The following is a 23,723-nucleotide window of genomic DNA, read 5'->3' on the forward strand; positions in this document are numbered from 1 at the left end:
TTGTCAGCCCATAGGACATTACCCTCTTCTGTCAGATGAACCCCGTCCTTCAAGTAATACTTTTGACCCCAGATGCACCCATGAGGTATTGACTGTAACACGGGGGTTCGAAACAACCTATCCAACCGTGTGTTGATCCTCTTTACCGAGTGATTCAACGCCCTGACCGAATGACCCCCCCGCCACTGAAGTCGAGGTATTAGTTGTGACCATACTAGTGTGCACCCGGGGCAGGTCCTAGCTATCCAACCCGCTGTTGAGATAATCTCCTCAATCAAGATGCGCCTGCCCAGTGTTGCCAAATCGTTCTCCCCAAGGTGAAGTATCACCACTGACGGTGGAGCCCGCTGGCGTGCTAACAGCCCTTGGAAGAATCCCCTAAACTCGTGAAGACACAACCCTCCTCTGCCAAAGAACGTGATATTCAACCCTAGTTGTGCCGCCCTTTCCTTCTTGTCACCTGACAGGAAGACACATTCCGCTCGCTTCACATATGAATGACCGACAATCCAGACATTGTTCTTTGTTGTTTCCTGTTCGCCGCTCCGTGCCGATGAATATTGGCGGTGCCCGACGACAGATTCCTCCCCTGCGTAACAGGTCTGAGAAACTGTAAGAGAGCGGAAAGAGACCAAGCGTGAGTGACAGGTAATCATAGCATGTCAATCCGAACATAACGTTTATAGCAGTCTGACGACCACCTCCCAATTGTCTTCACTCTTTCCACTGGGAGGCCCCCCGCCACCGCCTCAGTTGCTGCCCCAATCCTGAAGGAATGAGATCCAAAATCTCTAGGATCAAGACCCGCTTTTGTAACCCCTATTTCGAACACTCTCCTGAATTGATACCTGGTCAAGGGGCTCCCGTCGGCGTGACAGAGCAACGCCCTGCCTGCTGAACCGACCAATAATCCCATGAGTGATTCCACGTGCCTCACCGGGCAGCACGGGTTGGCGGGGGCCCGTTGCAGAACTATGGTGTGACCCCTAGCTTCTTGATCGGTCTTTGATTTCTGGATAATCACCCACATGGTGTCACCCCTTATCGTCACCCCAGCCTTCTGCAAGCCACCTAGTATGTCAGACTTAGATCCTGCCACAAGTTCACTAATTCTCAGTGCCCCATAAAATGCCAGGGAGAATGCCGCCCTAAAAAGAAGCACTTCCCACTCTGAGTTACAAACAATCTCCAGCGTGCCCAGTAAGGCTGTTAGCCGGGCCAACCCCATGGGCTTCCTCTTATCCTTCTGGTGTCCCTGAATACGGCGCCATCCCCTTAAAGCCTTGCGTATCATAAAGGTATTGGTGGGATCCCGGAAGCCCCTAGCTTGAGCGAAGAATGACACTGCTGCCCTATGTCTGGTTGCCGCTGCCACTGAGCGCCCCTCTTTGTGCATCCATTCTAAATAGGCTGCAAACCCATCCTCCTTCGCCCAAAGCACTTCCCACTGTGGCCCCAAGAAAGAACAATAAGACAGAAACGCCCCTTCGTACGCCGTCTTGGTCCTGGGGGCTAGGCTAGCGACCACGAGGTCTTGTAATCTGGGGCACCAATCTGCCAAAGTACCGCTGGGAAGTGTGCTGGCGAGGGGTCTGCTGTGGGGAGATGTTCCCTGAAAACCTGCATTTTGAAGCGAGAAAGGGAGTCAGCAGCATTGTTTAAAACACCAGGGACATGTTTGGCTCTAAAATTAGCATTCAGTTTAAGGCACCGCAGAACAATCTCTTTGATCAGACGAAGTATGAAAGGACACCGCGCCCCCTGCTGATTAATACATTCCACCACTGTCATGTTATCTGACCAAAACACCACTGATTGGTTACATAGGTGTTCGGGCCAAACCATCAGTGCCACCCATATTGGAAAAAGTTCCAGGAAGCCAATGTTGCTGAGCAAACCCCATGTGTTCCATTCTTCTGGCCATTGTTGAGCGACCCACCTATTCCCTAGGAAGGCACCAAAGCCCACACTACCGGCCGCATCAGTCCATAGTCCCAACTCCGCTGATGTCGTGAGCGGGTCGGGCCAGACCACCCTACCGTTAAAATCCTCCAGGAATGCCATCCAAATAAGCATATCCTGGCGAATTTCAGACGATAGGCGCGTGCGGTGGTGCTTTTCCCTCAGCCCCTTCATCGCGTGCGCGATGGAGCGAGAGAAGGGGCGAGCCATTGGGATGATTCTTAGTGCGAAATTCAGTTGCCCTACCACCTCCTGTAATTGCTGCAAAGTGACCTTCTCCTTCCGGAGGCATAACTGTAGCGACGTCTTGAATTTGCACACCTTGTCCTTAGGTAGTCTAAAACATCTCTCCATTGAGTCAATCTCGATGCCCAGAAATTCCAAGCAGGTGGTCGGGCCCACCGTCTTCCCAGGCGCAAGCGGGACCCCAAAAGCCCGCATGAGCACGCAAAATTCCTGCAATGCTAGTGCGCACTCCTGAGAACCCGCTGTACCGAGGAAGAGGAAATCATCTAAGTAATGCATGACCCTTTGATGGCCCGTCACTTGTCTCATGGCCCATTCAAGAAATGAACTAAACATCTCAAAGTAGGCGCAAGAAATAGAACAACCCATAGGCATGCATTTGTCCATGTAGAACCTATCCCTAAAGGTGAAACCTAAAAGATGTTGGTCCGCCGGGTGGACTGGGAGGAGGCGGAAGGCGGACTCTATGTCTGATTTCGCCATCAGCGCCCCGGGTCCAGTGGCCTGCAATAAGGTAGCAGCCTGATCAAAAGAGGCGTACTTAACACTACAGATACCTTCGTCAATGGCATCATTCAGTGAGGCCCCCTTTGGCGCTGACAGGTTATGAATCAATCTGAATTGCCCCTTCTCTTTCTTGGGGACAACTCCCAGTGGGGAACACACAAAATTGTGTACTGGCACTGCAGAAAAAGGGCCAGATATCCTGCCTAAGGAAAGCTCCTTGTCAATTTTGGCGGCCACAACAGCCGGATTGTGTGTGACTGATAATTGATTTCTACAGTGCGCACTGCCTGTGTATCCCCCGGCCGGGATCCTAAAACCTTTAGAAAAACCTTCCTGGAGTAGGGTGGCCGCTTTGTGGTCAGGGTATCTGTTCAACAATGGAATCATTGCCACCACATCCACTGGAGTGGGGGGGCGTGACCTGTCTGACTTATAGTGGCTTTCCCCTACCCCTCTGTCCTGTGTTACCTTGCTTGGACCTACAGGTAGTTTCTGGATGAGAGGGGTGCCCACAGGAGGCACATGCATGCCTAAACTTACACGCGGCCCTTGTGCAGGTACGCTTATTAAAATCCCAGCACACCCCTTTCTTCTCTGGCCCACCTGCCCTAAATTTCCCAGGTACTTCACTCGTTTGGGGGGGCCGAAAGGGCTGCTGCGGTCTAGTGAACGCCTTGACCGCACCGAACTGAGGGGGCGGTGCAGTGTCAGAGAACTGTTTGTGCCAAGCCATGGAATCTACCGAGTCCCATGGCAATGATCTATTGAATTCCAATGCCTTCCTAAAGTTGACATCATAACCCTTCCATGCTTCCCCAGAATACTGTTGACTCCACCCCACAATCCTGCTCGAGTAGCAAGCCAATGCAGCCTGCAGATCTGGAGGACGCTCAGCCTTAACTGCAGTGAAAACAGCCCATGCTTGCATCCAATTATTGAGATTTTCCTCAACCCTGAATCTAGTACACTGCGCCCTCCATTCACTTGGGAGCATCCACTCTTTCAGTGCTTTTGCCTGCTCCATTTCCCTATTATCCAACAATAAAGAATAAATGTACACGTATTTATCAGCCCAAATCATTTCTTTCACAGCTAAAGACACATGCTGAGCTAGATTTTCGCTCCTGGAAGGTATCACACCGTCCCCCAAGAGCGGCAATGCCACTTCCTTACCAAGTGCGGGCACCGGGGGCGGCTGCCCTTTTACTCCGTCCAGCTGGGGAACACTTGGACCTGCAAGGGGAGAAGAAATTGGCAATGCAACACTGTCGGCGACCGGTGCCGATCTGATTTTTTCTACAAACCTTGCCGCCTCTGCCGCATGGTCTGCAGAATTCGGGAAGGCTCCCCCTTTTTGGAGCCATGGCATCATGGCCGTTAACTGAGACAACAATTCGGGTGGCATTGAATCTATATTACCCCCCGGGACAACAGGTACCACTGGGGTTATGCCCAGTGGTCCTGGCACGGCTGGCAGGGCGGGCGCCGGGTGCGGCCCGCCTGTACCCGGGATTGTGGGCACCGGTGCGGGAGCAGACCCAGCGTCTACTGGTTGACCTGCCGGCACCGGCACCACAGGGGCAATGGGTGTAGGCACATGCGGGGGTGGGACCACCGCGGGCGGTGCGGCGGGTAACGGATCCACTGGGCCTGGGGTGGGGACCGCCTCCTTGGGTCTCTTGGACCTAGGTTTCCCTTGCGGGGTGACAAATTCCCCTCTTGGCACTGGTGCCACCCTCTTGCGGATCGGTCTCCCGGACGGGCCCGGTGCCTCGCCCTCTCTGTCCTCCAACCGAGCTTCCCGCTCCTTAATTTGTCCTAGCTGTTGTTTAATGTCGCTCATCTCCCGCATCATAGCCCGCATCATAGCCTCCATGTTGGACCCCCTTTTTCCACCCCTTGGACCTGGCATGACGCTTACCCCAAAAAACACCCGCTGCCTACTTAGTTCCCAACCGGTCAACTGTGTGTACCTTTCAGATGGAGGGTCACCAGGGGGCTTTCAGCACCATGCAACGGCGACCGCAACACTAGCGGCTTGTCCGCTTATGTAAGGGGGTGAGTAAACCTAATGTAGACTCACCCGGCGGCCACCTGGAGCAATGAATGCTAGCCCCCCGTACCCCTCTTACCGACCAGTCCCGTGCACTCGGCGGCGAAGATGACCTGCGATCACAGCCCTCGCCACGTCCTGTGCCCTGTCTGCGAGTGAAACGTGCCAATAATGTAATTAAGGTTGCCTGAAATTGAAAACAGGTATTAATCCCGTGTCATAAAGCAAGAAAACGTTTCATAACACCAAACCTAAACAGTGAAAACCTTTAATAAATTGCCACCTTGTTTGTCTCTTGAAAGCAATTCATTCAGTAGTTAATAAAATGCCACCTTGTTTGTCTCCTGAAAGCAATTCATTCCGTAGTTAATAAAATGCCACCTTGTTTGTCTCCTAAAAGCATTCATTTAGTAGTTCATACCCTTCAGTAATGAAACATCCCCTCAACAATATGCACCAGACCCAACACATCAAATTCCAAAATGCAATGCACCCCTTATAACCCACAGACCTGTAAGAAATGGCCCCTTGTTTCACCCTACAACTGTACACACTTCGCTTTATCTTTAGACACAATCATAAAAAGAGAACAGTTGTCCAGTAGCATTCGTTATCTTTCACAAGAGAATTAAATTGTGTACTCGCATGAAATTGCACGTTATTTAAATTATGAAACTAGGGCCCACTATAGTCGGGTCTCCCCTCCAGGTCCTGCCCTGGTCGACCCTGCTTAGCTTTTGATTGAAAACAACCCCTTCTGTCCCGCTGGAACAGCCTCTCCGCTCCGCCCAAAAATAGCGGGAAAACCTTTGTGTTATAACTGCGGTTGACAAAAAACCGCCGGTAATGCCAGACAAACAGCCGCTAAACCCGCGGCTCGAAAACGCTCTGCCCTGTTCAGCCGGGAGACCCTTTCTCGTGCCCCGCTATCTATGCGGATGACCGTCGGTCCCAGTCCGCCGTGTGCCCCTTTCCAGAAAAAGCACCGGCTGACCGATGCGCGGTCCCTGTACCCCCCGCCCTCGCACAATACCTAACGGAGCCTCGCAACGGCCCGTACCACGCTCCCGACCTGATCCGGCAGTCGGCTCCAGACGGCTGGCTCCACGCGTCGGTGATCCTTCACCGTGGTCACGACGGCAACCACAATCGAAACGGGGATCCACCCGGCTCTGGAAACACTACCACACTGGAAAACTTTGAAATCTGAAAAAGAAAGACACAAAGTTAATAAAACAAAGAAGCCCCGAACGCGGGGCACAACGTTCAGCGAGGGAGCGTCCAGGGACAAGGGGGTCTCCTGGGCGCTCCCTACCTCTTATTCCCGAGGGGCCGGGTGGCCCCTCCTAACGCCCGCCCCCCCCCGACCCGGAACCAGTCCATTGAATCCGGGTCAGGAGGGGCGCCGGCCAATCGGCGGTGGGCCGCGCCCCCAGGGCACGCCCCCACCGTCGAAGGACCCGAGGGGAGAGGAGGTGAGGCGGTCGCCGCGCCGCCATGCGTGCGGGGGGGCCGAGGGCCCCCCCTTTTCATTTGGTTCGTGTTTCTAGTCATAGTCAAATCGCAAGACTTGGGCACTGAAATATGTGATCTAATCTGGAAAGCAACTCCTACACAGTTTCACTTATTCATTTTTTGTTTTGAAGAAGCATTTGTAAATCTGCTCTGTTGCCCAACTATGCACTGACCACTATGGGGGATAGTGGAAGAGTAAGAACAACATGAACGGGAAGTTCCCATTACTCTGAAAGGAAGTAAATCACAATATAGACAATTGCCCACAGAGACAGCTGCTGATATCAAATCATTTTATTTTCATATACAAACATTTTATTATTACATTACTTAAGGGGATCTATAGATATCCAGGATTAATGTAGCATCAGCCCAGAACAGCAAAAGAACAATAAAATCATTGTTATATACTAAAGTCACTCATACCGTCAGACATACTCACATCCAAAAGTCACCACATACATCAGAAATACTATAACCTACAAACACATTCTCAAACAGCAAGTAGAAAAAAGTGCCTTGATAGTGGAAGAGTGCCAATGAATCAAGTGAATCCTAAAGCATTGTACAGGGGAAATATCCGTTACTGCGCGGACATTTCTTCGCGTACCATTACTACGCAAGCGTTAGTACGCATGCGATGTAACAACGCATCACCTTTAGTACGTGTGCTGTTACATCGCATGCGTACTTACATGCGTAGTGGATGTCGTTGCGGCGGCCATTTGCTCCCTATGTCTGCTGCTGCTGCGGAGGACGTAGGAAGCTGGAGGAAGCAGGAAGGGGGAGAAAATTGGAACCACGCGTGGAAAGAGGTAAGTGGGGCTGTGTAGGGGCATGCAGGGGCTGTGTAGGGGAGGGCAGGGTTGTGTACTTGAGTAGGGTTGTACTGTTTTAGGGTGGTGTCGTGCAGGGTAGTGTTTGGGAGTAGGGATGGTTGTGTAGGTGTAGTGTAGAGTAGTGTATTTGGGTGTGGGGTAGTGTAGATGGTAGTGTTTAGGTAGTGTACGGTTAATGTTTAGATAACTGTTTTAGGGTTTAGGGAGTGTTGTAGGGTTGGTGTAGTGTAGGGTAGTGTGTTTGGGTGTAGGGTAGTGTAGAGGGAAGTGTTTAGGTGGTGTAAGGTTAGTGTTTAGAGTAGTGTTTTAGGGTTTAGGGTAGTGTTGTGGGGTTAGTGTAGTGTAGGGTAGTGTATATGGGTGTAGGGTAGTGTAGAGGGTAGTGTTTAGGTAGTGTAAGGTTAGGGTAGTGTTGTGGGGTTATTGTAGTGTAGGGAAGTGCTTTTGGGTGTTTGGTAGTGTAGAGGGTAGTGTTTAGGTAGTGTAAGGTTAGGGTTTAGGGTAGTGTTGTGGGGTTAGGGTAGTGTATTTGGGTCTAGGGTAGTGTAGAGGGTAGTGTTTAGGTAGTGTAAGGTTAGGGTTTAGGGTAGTGTTGTAGGATTAGTGTAGTGTAGGGTAGTGTTTTAGGGTTAAGTGTAGTGTCAGGGGGTCGTGTAGGGTAGTGTTACAGTGTAGGGGCAGGACTTGGGGTAGTGGTAGGGTCGTGCTGGGGGTAGAGTTTTAGGGTTTAGGGTAGTGTTGTAGTGTTTGTGTAGTGTAGGGTAGTGTTTTAGGGTTTAGTGTAGTGTCAGGGGGTCGTGTAGGGTAGTGTTACAGCGTAGGGGAAGGACTTGGGGTAGGGGTAGGGTCGTGCTGGGGGTAGTGTTGTAGTGTTGGTGTAGTGTAGGGTAGTGTTTAGGGTAGTGTAAGGGGGTAGTGTAGGATAGAGTTACAGTGTAGGGGATGGACTTGGGGTAGGGGTAGGGTTGTGCTAGGGGTAGTGTTTTAGTGTTTAGGGTAGTGTTGTAGTGTTTGCGTAGTTTAGGGTCATGCTGGGGTGTAGTGTTTTAGGGTTTAGTGTAGTGTCAGGGGGTCGTGTAGGGTAGTGTTACAGCGTAGGGGAAGGACTTGGGGTAGGGGTAGGGTCGTGCTGGGGGTAGTGTTGTAGTGTTGGTGTAGTGTAGGGTAGTGTTTAGGGTAGTGTAAGGGGGTAGTGTAGGATAGAGTTACAGTGTAGGGGATGGACTTGGGGTAGGGGTAGGGTTGTGCTAGGGGTAGTGTTTTAGTGTTTAGGGTAGTGTTGTTGTGTAGTGTAGTGTTTTAGGGTTCAGGGTAGTGTCAGGGGTTCTGCAGTGTAGTGGTTAAGTGTAGGGGGCGGACAGGGGGTAGGTGTAGGATCATTAAGTAGTGGTATGCGTAGAAAGGTTAGGCGAAGTAAAAGTAAATTGATATCTTATTAATGCATTTGCGTAGTAATAGAATGCTAATTAAAATTATGCGAAGTAAAGGCATTTGCGATGTAAAAACATCGCACTAAAAGCATGCAAAGTAATGGCATGCTAAGTATCTTCATACAATCATTGTACAGTTCTTCAGAGCAATAGAAAGCCTGTGCCAAAATAGCAATGCCTTCCTCCTGGCTCCCTCACGCCGATAATGCTTGTGTTGAGCTCAGATTGTTTAAAATTCTCAGAGATAGAAATCAAATGGAAATAGTTGCTAAAAGCGAAAATATTAATCCGAATGGCTATCTACTGTCACCTGGCCGGTATTGTACAGGCTTAGATAGTATTTTTAGCTAAAGCCAGTAAAATAATGGGAAAGTCAGTTAAATTCTGTATTTTTTCTCTCTTTGTATATAAATATAAAAACAGTAAACACTTGAAGAAATTGATTAAAACGTGACTGAGATCTACCCAAATTATTTCATAACGATTCCAAAACTAAACAGAGGGATACTTGCCATGCTAAAGACCATTTGTTAAGATTTTATACACATTCTTAATCACCTATGAGGTTTTGACATGGTAAAAAAATAGCTAAACATAAACACAGCCCTGGTATTTTATTTGAGGAAGATGGTAACCCTAGAGGCAAAGCAGAGGTGACCCTGCAATCACTAGCAAGGTACATACCACAACAATAATACAAGTCAAAAAATGTTCATCCACTTTTCCTGAAGATATACTGAAAACAATGTGGCATAAACATGTTTTTGGACATGGAAGAAAAATATGCAAGCAAGAAAATAGCATAACAGCTATGGTCCACCTTACAAACTAGAAAAGCCCCAAAAGAACAATTTATGTGCTGCCGGTAATGCTCTTTTAGGTAGAAACTCTAACTAACATCAAATTCCTCACATTTTGAATATTCCCCAGGCATCAGATTGGATCTGGAAACTTTTCAGCAGTGATGCCTATGTACTTGCCTGATGTACCCTTGAGCCATAAAGTACCTATAATTCATTCCCCAGCCATTCACAGTGTTGTCATAAATGATTTAATTTCAGAAGTTGCAAATGCAAAAAGAACATGTAATGGACAGAATGTTGAACAATGTCAAACATTCACCACAGTACAGAGATCCAGGCCTAAATCAATAGTTTTTTTGCTCCCCATTCCATTCCAGTTTAAAGCCAGCCATACGCAAATCAGTCTTGACCATCAACGGCGTAGCTAGAGCTTGTGGCGCCTGGGGCTATCCCTCAGATTGCCGCCCCTGGGGGGCTGTGGAAAAAGGATTGCGAGCACTTGAAAGAGGTCCGAGAGACAAGTAGTATTGCCGCTAATAGTTACCTCGGTCATGCAAGTTACAGGCACATACATGACGCGGTCCAAGGCTACACAGTTGAATACACCGGTGAATGGCAGTACAAGAGAGAACACACAGATGCATGATCTAGCTGGGGACTCAGAAAAACCACATGTGACATCCATCAGAGCTGCGTGAACAATGACCTGGTAATCCCCTCAGTACAATGCAAACATGCACATTCATGACACTGTTCACACATTCAATGCAGCTAACATTAAATGACCATACATCATGGTCCCCCCATTAAAGCAGTGGGGACCTGCACAAACGTGATGTGCTCTGGGGACCCAAAACCAACGTAACAGTGTCAAAGCCTGTGATTCTTTATCTTTCAAAAACAGCAAATTAAGTATTCACAGGGAATGACTCGGGGGAAGGACTTTGCTTGTCACAACTTTAAAATGTAGATGCAGAAAATTCAGGCTGAAGCATGGGTCAAATTATGCAGCAGTGTTGACTAAATTGTGCAACAAGAAAAAGCAAACTATGCAGCATAATGCGGCACATTATGTGATAGTATTAGTTCATTATTTTGATATTTTTACGCTTGCTAACACTAGACATAGATTGCACTTCATTGGGACCAGTTTAACTCCTGAATATAGCAATAAGCAATCAGAAGGTGACCAGTCAACCTTTGGAAAGAACCTTCCACTCAGAGCCACCACATGTCAATGCAATTTTATAATTTTTGAACCATTAGAGCTAAAAACAACCTCTTTAAAAATCTGCAGATTATGCAGAAGATAATGGATTATTTGGCAAATCCAAAGCTATGCAAAAAATGCCACGCCTGCACAATCACATAATTCCAGTGGCCCTGCCCATAGGTCCCTGCTCAAGGAATCATTCTATCACTTGTAACAATCCCTCCCACCCTCTAGAACCGTGCCTGGTTGTAGTTATGTCTATGACTGTATTGTAATTGCATTTATATAGCGTTTACCACCCCTGACGTGGCGCCGAAGCGCTTTTTCGGCAAGTAGGATCAGCTGGAGGTCGAGAGGGCCATAACTGAGTGAGATCACTGCTGATGATTCGCCTCAGTGTCTGAAAGGAATATCGGTTCCTCTTGTGCAGTAGCAGGATGGTTTGAAACCAGTCCATAGCACACTTGAAAAAGATTTTAAAAAATTGAAAGGTTTTGCCTGTCAGGCATGACTGAAATCAAGGGAGTGAGCTCGGGATCCGTGCCATGGAAAGAAAGGAACTAATGTCAGTGCATGAAGGTGCCGGCTATGTAGGGTCCCGGCATCATTTTCAGGATGGGCTGGAACGGATACAGAGCCGCACGATGGAACCAATCAATGTACAAGGGAATAGCTGAGAAAAAATCTCTGGATCCAGTCTGGTGCTGGGGAGTAGTCACAGGGTAAAGAATCTGCAGTTAGAACCATGAATATGGGGAAGCTCAAAGATGAAAGAGATTTAGGTTTTCACCAGTGCACACATTATCACCATCACCAATGCTTTCAAGATTTTTCAGAGCGCTTTACAATTTGAGGCAATTTAATACCTTCCCACCCTATTCCCCTATGTTATGCATCAGATAGTGTTGTGGTGCATTATATATATATATATATGTATATATATATATATATATATATATATATATATATATATATATATATATATATATATATATATATATATATATATATATATATATATATATATATGTGTGTGTGTATTAAGGCTCTGAATAGCTCCAGGCGGTGAATAAGCAGCTGAGGTGCGACGAAGGGGAGGCAAATCCAAATGTATCGGATGGGCTGAGTATTGAAGAGGTGAGATTTGATCCACCCCACTGAAAATAGGCAATATTGTTATTTTTATTGAGTAGTCATCAATGAATGCCTTTCTGCGGCTTGCAACAATTGTCTTCCTGAAAACTCTTGAAAGCAGCAGTGGGGGAGGAGAATTGGATGGTGGTGTAAAATTGTCTGGCACGATTCTGTGCTGAGCGGTTCAGTCTTGGAGATGATTAATCATCTCGGTGCAGTGGGCAAGGTGTGCCCTGGCCCCGGGTCTGCTAGGCCGAGCACTTCTAGAATGGCAATAGCGGGGGTTCTTCGCTCTCTGTGAGGTGGTGACAGGAAGTGTAATTACGTCATTTGATTGCTTTCACATTCCTCCACTTCTCATTACCTCAGGCTCGCGCCCCCTTTCTCGCCCATCTCCCTTCTCAATTTCTTTATTTAATGAGGAACCATCCCATGATTTAAAAACCCGTACTTTCGATGCCAAATGGAAATCCCCTCTGCCCTCTGAAAGGAGCTCTCCTCTTACCTCACTTAATCAGCAGCTAGAGATCCAGGAAATCGCCCAGAGTCAAAGAGCAGCACAGCAGCACCGACTGCCCCAGGCCAGAATGAGCGCGAGCGTGTAGAGTGAAGCGTCACTACTACGTCGTTCTCCTTGCGACGCCAAAATAATACATCATTTAATGTTGCCCCAGCCCCAGGGACGTCATTGGTAGTGCTCGCACGCTACAAGATTGATAGACGGCCCTGGAGGCTGGGGCGGACGCTCACTTTCAAATTGGCCCTGGCGCGGCACTGGTGGCCTGTTGCGGCCTTTATAATTTATTTGGGAACACAGTGTCCCCAAATAAATTATAAAGGCCGCAACAGGCTACCAGTGCCGTGCGGACGCCCCCAAAATTGTGCCTCCTGGGGCGGACCGCCCCCCTCGCCCCCCCCCTAGCTACGCCAGTGTTGACCATGTTCCCCATGGGAACAGTTCAGCCCAAAATGCCAGGCCAAGTTCTCCCTGGACAAGAAACAAGCATCCTGGGAATGGTTTTGGGGTTTCAGCCCTCATCAGCCAGGCTAGCTTGACTCCAGCAGCATGGAGAGCACAGGACCCACGTCTGGGCAGTCATGTTATCAATGATGTCATAGAACATCTTGTGCATGATCCTTAGGACTTTGTGCACTCTACTACTGCTAACCAGTGCTAATGTGCTTGTATCCTCTCTGCTAAACATAGCAAAACTGGTTTACTCCTGATTGTCATATTTAATATACTTATCAGTCCCTTGTAGAGTGGTATCCCATATACCCAGGGCCTGTAAATTAATTGCTACTAGAGGGCCTGCAGCACGTATTGTACCACCCATTTAAGTAGTCCCTCCAACATGTCCTAGATCTGCCATTGCAGCCTTTATGCAGTTTGACACTGCCAATTCGACATGGCAATATAATCCCCCTGCCAAGGCTTAAACATTCCTTTTATTGAAAATAAGTCACAGCTAAAGTAGATCATAGGTAGCCCATGGAGCAGGGTGCATTATAATAAAAAGGTTGGACATGTACTTTTAAGTTTTGCATGTCCTGGTAGTGAAAAACTCCTAAAGACGTTTTCACAACTGTGAGGCCTACCTGTCCCATAGGATAACATTGGGTAGCCTTATTACATTTAATAGTGTCAGGGGGTCGTGTAGGGTAGTGTTACAGTGTAGGGGAAGAACTTGGGGTAGGGGTAGGGTCGTGCTAGGGATAGTGTTTTAGTGTTTAGGGTAGTGTTGTTGTGTAGTGTAGTGTTTTAGGGTTCAGGGTAGTGTCAGGGGTTGTGCAGGGTAGTGGTTAAGTGTAGGGGACGGACAGGGGGTAGGTGTATGATCATTAAGTAGTGGTATGCGTAGAAAGGTTAGACGAAGGGAAAGTTAATTGATATCTTATTAATGCATTTGCGTACTAATTGAATGCTAATGAAAATTATGCGAAGTAAAGGCATTTGCGATGTAAAAACATCGTACTAAAAGCATGCGAAGTAATGGCATGCTAAGTATCGTCATACAATCATTGTACAGTTCTTCAGAGCAATAGAAAGCCTGTGCCAAAATAGCAATGCCTTCCTCCTGGCTCCCTCACGCCGATAATGCTTGTGTTGAGCTGAGATTGTTTAAAATTCTCAGAGATAGAAATCAAATGGAAACAGTTGCTGAAAGCAAAAATATTAATCAGAATGGTAGTGAAAAACTCCTAAAGACGTTTTACACAACTGTGAGGCCTACTTGTCCCATAGGATAACATTGGGTAGCCTTATTACATTTAATACGTATTTAAAAATGCTCTTTATTGGTAAACTCCAATTTAAAATTAAAAGTTTGAAAATGGCACTTTTAGAAAGTTCTAAACACACAAAAACTTCTACCTGGCTATTTAGTAGGCTGCCACTAGTTTAAGCAGACTGAGACCAACCTATCTAACAAAATGGTCAACATCATTTATTAATTAATATTTGTTCATTATTCTTCATATTTTCATATAGATTTAGAAAAGACAGAAAACAAAACACTTCAAAAATTACATGACATCAAAGCAAATTTAGAACAACAATCAATTTGCAAACAGTTATGCTGTTATACCAGTCAGTAGCAAACAAACAATAATACATCTTCAGTACATTATTTTTCCTCTAGTTATCTGTAATGTACTGAAAATGCATATCCTCTGTTGTTTGGAATGTTCATTCCTCTTTGGTCTGTAATCTGCAGTTGCTACCTTGATACTGTTGGCACGGATTACTTTCCGCATTATTGTTTGTTTGCTACTGGCTGGTATAACAGTATAACTGTTTGCAAATTGATTGTTGTTCTAAATGTGCTTTGATGTCATGTAATTTTTGGAGTGTTTTGTTTTCTGTCTTTTCTAAATATATATAAAAATATGAAGAATAATTAACAAATATGAATTAATAAATGATGTTGACCATCTTATTAGATAATTTGTTCTCAGTCTTCTTAAACTAGTGGCAGCCTACTAAATAGCCAGCTAGAAGTTTGTGTGTGTTTAGTATTTATTGGCCCATTCTAACTGAGTTAAGGGCCCACCCCTTCTATATCTAACATTTTTAGAAAGTTTGCATTTGCCTGCCCTCTGCAATTAGTTGGCTGCAGCCTGTCATAGGTGACCTAGTATAGTTGGCAGATAGACTTTGTGAATAACTCCCAGACAGTGGATCAGCCAAAACACGTCTCTTTTGTTCCTGGAGCTATCTTCTGATCCCATTAACAAATTAACCTACTCCTGTCTGTAAGTGTTGGCTCTCTACCCACTCTGATGAGATTTTTCTCAGGTGCGTGTATATATATATATATATATTACCTACTGGCGGTCGCCAGTAGGTATATATAGTTAGGATTTTTTGCTCTATGGGATTTTTGAAAATTCTATGTCTAATAACTTTGGCGTTTGTGGACGGAATTGGCAGAAATTTTCAGGAAAATGGAACATTTTGTTTCTGAGCAGCCCCTGGAAATTTGGGGGGGTTCGTCAAGGGGGGGCCGAGAAAAAAGGGGGGTCCCAAAACGCGTTTTTCCAATGTTAATTTCCATAGGGCGGTTGGCCTCACTTTTAGCCCGAACGGCTGAATGGATTTGCACGAAACTTGGCAAAATTGTAGGGACTGGTAGCCCGATGTGCCTTTGCTAGGTCTCAATATATGTGCTCCATTGGATTTTGAGAAATTAACGTTCAAAAAAAGATATATATCTGTAACAGCGGACCGGGCAGCGCTCCGGTTCGCGTACTTTTCGCGTTACGGAGCTTTGTGAAGCGAAGCTGATTGGTTCTCTGGCGTCTGTAAACATTCCAAACAGTCCGTAGCGGCCGCCATCTTGTCTCTCGGTAGGATCGAGAGACAAGAGGAGGCCAAAGCGAAGGGGCAAATGACCATAAGGGGGCATAGTAGATCCTCCCTGACCCCCTAGGTTTGATGTGGAGGTTTTAAAAGGGCCCCGCGGGGCAAAAAAAAAAAATAATAATAATAATCGAGCGGCTGAATGGATTTGCACGAAACTTGGCAAAATTGTAGGTACTGGTAGCCCGATGTGCCTTTGCTATGTCTCAATATATGTGCTCCAGTGGATTTTGAGAAATTAACGTTAAAAAAAAATATATATCTGTGACAGCGGACCGGGCAGCGCTCCGCTTCGCGTACTTTTCGCGTTATGGAGCTTTGTGAAGCGAAGCTGATTGGTTCTCTGGCGTCTGTAAACATTCCAAACAGTCCGTAGCGGCCGCCATCTTGTCTCTCGGTAGGATCGAGAGACAAGAGGAGGCCAAAGCGAAGGGGCAAATGACCATAAGGGGGCATAGTAGATCCACCCTGACCCCATAGGTTTGATGTGAAGGCTTTAAAAGGGCTCCGCGGGGCAACAAAAAAAAAAATCGTTTTTTTTGGTGGGGTGCGCCCGGTTAGCGTAACGGGAAGCGGACTGGGGAGCGTACTACAAGGAAACAAGAATGATTGACTTTTAACTTATTGCATGTTTATAGACTTTTTTTTTCTTTTTTTGTCTGCTGAGTGACGTCTCGGCCTATCTCCACGGGATGCAGTCTCTACCATCTCGGCGTTTAAGCCCAGGGGGACCGGTAGTGTGGGAGAGATAACGTCTGTTAACGTTCGATTCGAAGGAAATCAGGAAGTGTTGAAAAACATTGTCTGCGCCATCTTGCCTTTTTTCAAATGCCACACTTTTGTCGTGCACGGCAGCCATTTTAGATGCCTTGACCAGACCCACTCTCTGCACGCTGTCCATCCTTAGCATGGCTCCCCACCCTCGCAAGCATCTCCCCCAGGCACTGGTCACCCCCGCTCTCTGTCTTATGCATGGGCAATAAACCTTCCCCCATCTGCGCTGCTCTTACCTGAGAATCACACTCTGTGCCCGCCCGACACCTCCCTTTCGCCCTATTCACTACCGCACCCTCTGACACTCCTCTTCCTCTGTGTCCGATTGTCCAGGCCGGTCCCAGGCTATCAGCTAGCCCTGCAGATGTAGTTTATGGCCCCAGCTGTAAAGAATCACCCCTCTTCAAAGGAGTTATAGTAGATCAAGGCCCACACCCGATGAGATCCGTCACACCACACGCGTTCCTACTATCTGAAAACCATCCTGTATTGTGATTGGGGAGGGGACCGAGCCTGAAGCGGAAGATTCCAGGGATGACTCTTTGTACATCAAAGTTTTTACAATTATGTGTCACATTAAAAATATATAGCACTCCAACAAAGTAGTAGGATTATAAAACTTTAATAACTTATAAATATATACAACAAAACAAAAACAGTAAAAACATTTAAACATTTTTAGGGAAAAAGAAGGAACAATAGTCAGTAGCGGTCGGTTGTGCGAATAGTCCCAAGGCAGCACAACGTCCTGATTTCTGGACGGCACCCAGGTGATGTTGCCTGGGTGCCGCACTGATTTGGATATCCGGCGTGGGGCGTCCCGGGGGGTGGGTCGTCAGTAGCGGCCTGTTGTGCGAATAGTTCCAAGGCAGCAGAACGCGCTGAAATGCGGATGGCACCAAGGTGATGTCCAGTAAGTTGCCGCCCTCCGAATAACGGCGTGGGGCACCCCGGGGGGGGGGGAGGCAGTCCAAAGTTCCGTTAAAAGGTAAAAGGAAAGGATCGGTGGTTTGAACCATCAGTCAAAAAGGGGAGGGGGTGCAACAATTTTTCCTACCGGGTCACACTGTGCTTTCACCGGAACTGATCCGAACTGTGGTCTGCAGGATTCTAGTCATTCAAACTGAGGCTGGCGCCAGCATGGGAGCGCCGACGTCCCGCGGCTACAGTTTCGTCACTCCACGGGCGATCATGGCAGTCATTCCCCATCGGGGGTGTCTGCGGGGGTCGGGGACTCCCGCGGCTCCTCTAGAATCTTCAAGGTCGTGGAGGACTACGGTGGTGGAGTCAACCAGTGACCGGTCCATTTCTTTATGCTGGGCCCGCTCTTGCCAGGTCGATCGCCATTTTGAGAGTTCGGTAGCTACCGGCGATCGCGGGGTCAAATGAGCGGACGGGCTCCACCCTGCCGGGCGAGGCGTTGCAGCATCGCCACAGTGGAAGAACCCTTTTCCGGGCGCCTGGAGCGCTGAGGGTGCAGCTGGGAAACCTCCACCTGGGGAGGCGGGAGAGGCCTGTTCGCACCGTCTCTCCCTCCCAGTGCACCCCACGGCGTTTCGCTTGACATTTGTTATGGCCGGACCAGGTGATGAGGACGAGGGGGGGGGGGTCGAAGGCATGTGCAAGACATCCCCCCCCAGTGTTGTCGCAGCCATTATAAAAGAAAGAAGAAATGTCCCGTCCGTCTTTGGGCCGGACCTCCGGTGGATGGCGGCCGGACGCCCTTTGCTCTGGCCCCATGAACGGGTTCCTTGGCTCATCCGGTGGGGCAGGCCTTGGCGTGTGGTGCCTCTCCTGGGCCTTTCGTGCAGTGGCCTCTCCACTCCCAGGCCCTCCATGGATGCTGGCCCACACTGGGAGAGAGAGGGTCGAACCTGCAATTCTCCAGGGTTACCGCCACCGCGGCCGGATCCCGTCGGCCTCGGCCTCTGGTTGATGGTGGCCGGACTGGGAGAGAGAGGGGAGGGTCGAGGACACAGACATTCCCCCCTTGCAACTCTCCAGGGTTGTCGTAGCAATCCCCCTGGCCGGGTCCCATTGGCCTCGGCCTTTTCTCCGGCTACACCCTACGTGATGATCTTCTGCCGACGGTTGGCAGCAGGACCCGCCTTATATGTGTTGCTTCCGGCTGGGCGTAGCCGCAAACCTGTTGCACTTTGGAAGTTTCCAGAATGGGGCGGATGTCTGCTGACTTGTATCTTTCCCAGTTTGCCGTTATTTGGCCGTGGCAGGCGGTGGGACAGACACGTTTTGGGGCAGTGAGGGGCGATGAAGCCTCGTTGCCTTGTGGCCGTTGCAATGTCACACTTGGTTTCTCTTACTGTTTTCAGGTTTCTTATTACGGGCTTACTTCTAACGTTTCTTGTTTCTAGGACAATAATAGGTTTTATCATTACGTATTGTTATCGTTTCTTTGTTTGTTATTTAATAAAAAGTTCATCAGTGGCCTACTGATTTTCGTTTTCCTATTCCTTTCTTTCCAGGTTGTTTCATGCTAAAGTTTCTGTTAACAGGATACAGTGATCACTTCGTTATTATTGCATATGTCCTTTTCACTAGGGGTGCTCTCTGGTCGGGCCAGATGACCTATCTCTAGTAAATGGTCCGGGTGAAACAGGTGCATCAATCAGTGGGGAGTAGATAGGCATGACAGATTACAACGGGGGACAAAGGTCCGCATTACCTACCCTTTCACTACTTGCAAAGATTTTCCTACGTTTATTTGCAAACAGGGAATACCTCCAAAAAGAACCAATTCCCAAACAGTCAATGTTCGGGCAAACAATCAATCAATGAGGAACGAAATAGGCACGACGTGTTAAAGGTTTGCGTTACCTACCCTTCACTATCTGCAAAGGGAGAGAGAATATTCCTATTCTTCCCCGTTTGCAGGCAGAGAAGATCCTTAAGAGAACCAACTTCGAACAATTCAATGCTCGATTCAAACAATCAACAAGGGGTACTGTGAACACAAATGAACGCCGCTTATGTACATACACATTGCTATTTTCAACAGGTTGTTCCTAATGTTTCTATTTTAGCGAGGTCAAAAAGAGATCCCATTAGTGGCCTACTGATTTTGCTCGATTCCTTTTTGTTTTTTTACACGATTGTTCGCTATCTGCAAAGACTAAACAGAGTATTGCGACTCTGTGCTTGTTTGTAAATAGAGAATGAACCAAAGAGAACCAATTCTAAAACAGTAAATGCTTGGATAACAATCAATCAAATGGAGAGAGAAGCAGGCACGACGGATTACAACGGGGGCAATATAGACTATATTAGAGTCTGAAGAGGTTCATCGTATTATCACATGAATGATGTCATCAGTGATGTGATCAGTAATGTCAAATGAGATGTCATCAGTGATGTCATCAGTGATGTCATTTGAGATGTCATCAGTGATGTCATCAGTGATGTCATTTGAGATGTCATCAGTGATGTCATCAGTGATGTCATTTGAGATGTCATCAGTGATGTCATCAGTGATGTCACTGACCATGTCATGAATGATGTAATATGTGACATGATCAGCAGTGTATTGCGGGTGCGCGATATATAGTTAGTACAACTAACTATATATGGAATTTCAATGGTTTTGTGTGAGTAAAATAAGTTTTTTTAAATGCTAATTGCTAACTATATATGGTCTATAACCTATGGTTTTTTCAGTGAATTTTCAAGGTTTTGTAAATGCTAATTCCTAACTATATATGGTCTATAACCTATGGTTTTTTCAGTGAATATATATATATATATATATATATATATATATATATATAAAAAATATATATATATATATAAAAAATATATATATATATATGTGTGTGTGTGTGTGTGTGTGTGTGTGCATTTATATATGTGTTTGTGTGCATATATATATGTATACTACCTAAAAGTAAACAGCATTAACCCCCCATGGAGACCGATAGCCTCTTCCAATGAGAGCTTTCTTGAAAATACAGCAATTTATATAGATTCCTTTCTTTTCTCATATGTAGCAGCCCTTCGCTCATACTGTAGAGATAGTGGAAGTTTCTTGTCTAAGAATTCAGATACTGAAGGGTCAGAGTCATATTTTATGAGCACAATGGATATGGTGTCGCTTTATACCTGCATAGACCACAATTTTGGGGTTAAAGCATGTGAATATTTTTAGAGAAATAGATCTGCTGTGTTTTTTGAGCATAACAAAATGTTACTGAGTATGATTAAGTGTTCTCTCTACGAAAACATCTTTGTCTACGACTGGACCTTCTGTATACAGAAGCTTGAAACTGCTATGGGTAGGTGCTTTTACCCAAGCTTCACAAATCTCTTGATGGGCTGGTGGGAGGAGCAGTTGGCTTGCACGGGAAGACAATCAGGAATATTTGCCCCTTTATTTTGATTTGGCCCCATTATATTGATGATTTGTTTATTTTGTTGAGTGGTCCTAAAGAAAAGGTAATTGAATGTGTAGCTAAACTGAAGGTTGATATTTACGGCTACTATCAAGTCACAGGACATTGCTTTCTTAGATATATTATTACAAATGCAGAGAAAAATACAGTCACCTATGCACCGAAAGTTACCAGCAGGAAATAGTACCTCACACTTTAAAAGCCAACATCCCAGGAACCTAATTGAAAGTGTTCCATATGGTAAAATGTAAAAGTTAAAGAGAACTTGTAGCAGCCAGGAACAGTTTGAGAAGCAGATCACAGAAAAGAGAAAGATGCTCAGAGATGGGGGTTATACAACTCAAGCATTGAATGGGGCCAGTAAAAAGGTGTCATCCCTGACCTTCTGGAGGTTGAACAACATTATGAACAGGTCCAGAGAGGGACACTTACTAGTTTATCTAATGATTGTTTACAATTGCTTACGGAAGTGAGAGCCGATAACTTTATATGCAGGGAAGAATTTAGGTTTTTTAATAACACCCAACCAAGGATTCCAGCTATATGTGGGCGTTCTGAAAATTCATAAAAACCGCGCTTATCCACCCATGAGACAAATTGTTAGTAGTATTGACTCACTACTCGAGCCTCTTAGTGAGTACTTTGATAGCTTCCTGAGTCCACTAGTGAGTGGTCTCAAATCCTACATGAGAGATTCCTCCCATATAAGCTCACTTGTGGAGGGTAAACCCTTTAATAGAGAGACTCAGTGTCTAGTTACCCTGGACATTGAGTCTCTCTATACAAACATCCCTCAGGATGACACCATAGAAATGATCCAGGGTTTGTTGATTGATCTAGATCTGGATGGAGTCAATAAGGATTTTATAGTAGAGTGTACCTCAATGATTCTTAAGAAGAATATTTTCCTCTTTAAAGATCAACTCTATAGGCAGAAGAAGGGGACCAGTGTTTGGGCCACCTGTGCACCGAGTCTGGCCTGTCTCTATCTGGGCCAATTTGAAAGTAAGCACATCTATAATGAAATGGCCCCGTTTTATGAGAATGTAGCGGGCTGGTACCGCTACATTGATGACATATTTTTTTATTTGGGAAGGCGGTATGGAAGAGTTGGATGAATTCCTAACGTGACTTAACTTGGGAGATCCAAATTTAAAATTCAAGTCCCAGCACAGTTGATCAAGAGTTGACTTTTTAGATATTACGATTAAAGAAGAAGATGGTGCTCTGATGGTGGAATTGTACACTAAACCGATGGGAAAAAAATACATTACTCAACTACTCAAGCTTCCATCCTAAATCCCAAAAGGACATTATTCTGTTCAGACAGTTTCTCACCCTTCAGAGAAACTGTTCAAATATTTAAGATTTTTACAAACACTCAAAAGTACTGAAAACAAAACTTAAGGAAAGGGGATACTCAAAAAAAATGATTTCACACTCCTTTAAAAGGGCCATATTTTATGATAGGGACTGCATGATTAATGGGAATAGATGGGAGAAAAAGGAAACAAATCGAATAGTTTTTGTGAGTCAATTTTTGAATAGCAGTAATCAGATAAAAAATGTTATGAATCGAAATTGGTAGATTTTGCGTGATGAAGAGGATGTTAACTTGGATAAAGCCTTGTTTGCAATTAAGAAAAATAAAACCTCAGAACTGAACTAGTTCATACCTACAGGGAGGAAGCACGTGCTACTCAAAACACTATTATTAATACTCCAGCTATAGAAAACACACGATGTGGCAATTGTAATGTTTGTGAATTGTGTATAGTTACTAAGAGATCAACCATAATGGCATATGTTTGGCTTCTAAGACCCTGAACAATTGCCGTAGTAAAAATGTAGTATATCTAATACGCTGCCTCTGCGGCTTAGGGTATGTAGGCAAAACGGGCAGAGAAGTTCGTACCAGACTACAAGAACATATGTCAGTAATTAGAATGAAGAAGCCTAATGCCCCTTGGTGACACACACAATCTGAACAACTTGGTCATAATACACAACATTTACGTTGGTTCACTTTGGAAAAGATCTGGATAGGTAGACGAGGGGGTGATATGTTGAGAAAGAGGAAAGAAAGGAAACAATGATTCATCTCTAAACTAAACACGGTCCGTAAGAGAGGAATGGGATCGAATAGTGAGCCAAAATTGAATAGGTTTTTGAGATGCTAGCCTATGTTTCATAAATAAGGAAAATAAATGGGACAAAAAGATGGTAGGACTATCTTGACCTAATTGAATTTAGACAAGTATGACACAGCCACAACATATGAGCTTCATCTATGAAGGTGAGCCGGATATATACTGGTCACTCGTTTTTTTTTCCAGCGGCTTCATTTCCTTGAAGTTGGGGTGCTTGAAACTACATAGGGTATAAAGAGTTAATAAGATTGTTGTAGCGCTGTAATTATGTGGCATATTATTAGCTGTATAAGATGGCTAGATGTGATTGAGCCCCTGCAATATATATCTAGGGTGGTGAATGTGTTATTTCATATGCTAGGTGAAATACTGTCTGGTATATATATATATATATATATATAAAATAGAAAAAGCCAAATGTTGAATGATGAGCTTGAAAAGTATAACAGATATATATTTGCACATATTTTTATATATATCTCAAGTGTTTAGATATTTAGTTGAGGTTTTTAAATATGTGCACTATAATGCGGGTTATATTTCCGCAGAGATTTTGCAAGTCAAATATTGATCCACACTAAACTCACGGATCTTTACCTATTTAAGACACAGGTTAAAAACAGTTCCAAGATGGCCCCTCTAATTAAGGCAGGGAACGGCTTAGAAGATTGGTAGTTCTGCTCCCACATGTTTCCGGGAGGATGGCAACCAATAGATAGACTTATTTTTAGTCACATGTGACTCAGGCGGGGGTATTTAAAATTAACATTCACGCACTTGCATCTTGAACGGAGGTGTGGTCCCCGTGTGATTTCTGAAAAGAAGAAGGTAA

Source organism: Lissotriton helveticus, chromosome 12 (genome assembly GCF_964261635.1).
Source record: "Lissotriton helveticus chromosome 12, aLisHel1.1, whole genome shotgun sequence".
Classification (NCBI taxonomy): domain Eukaryota; kingdom Metazoa; phylum Chordata; class Amphibia; order Caudata; family Salamandridae; genus Lissotriton; species Lissotriton helveticus.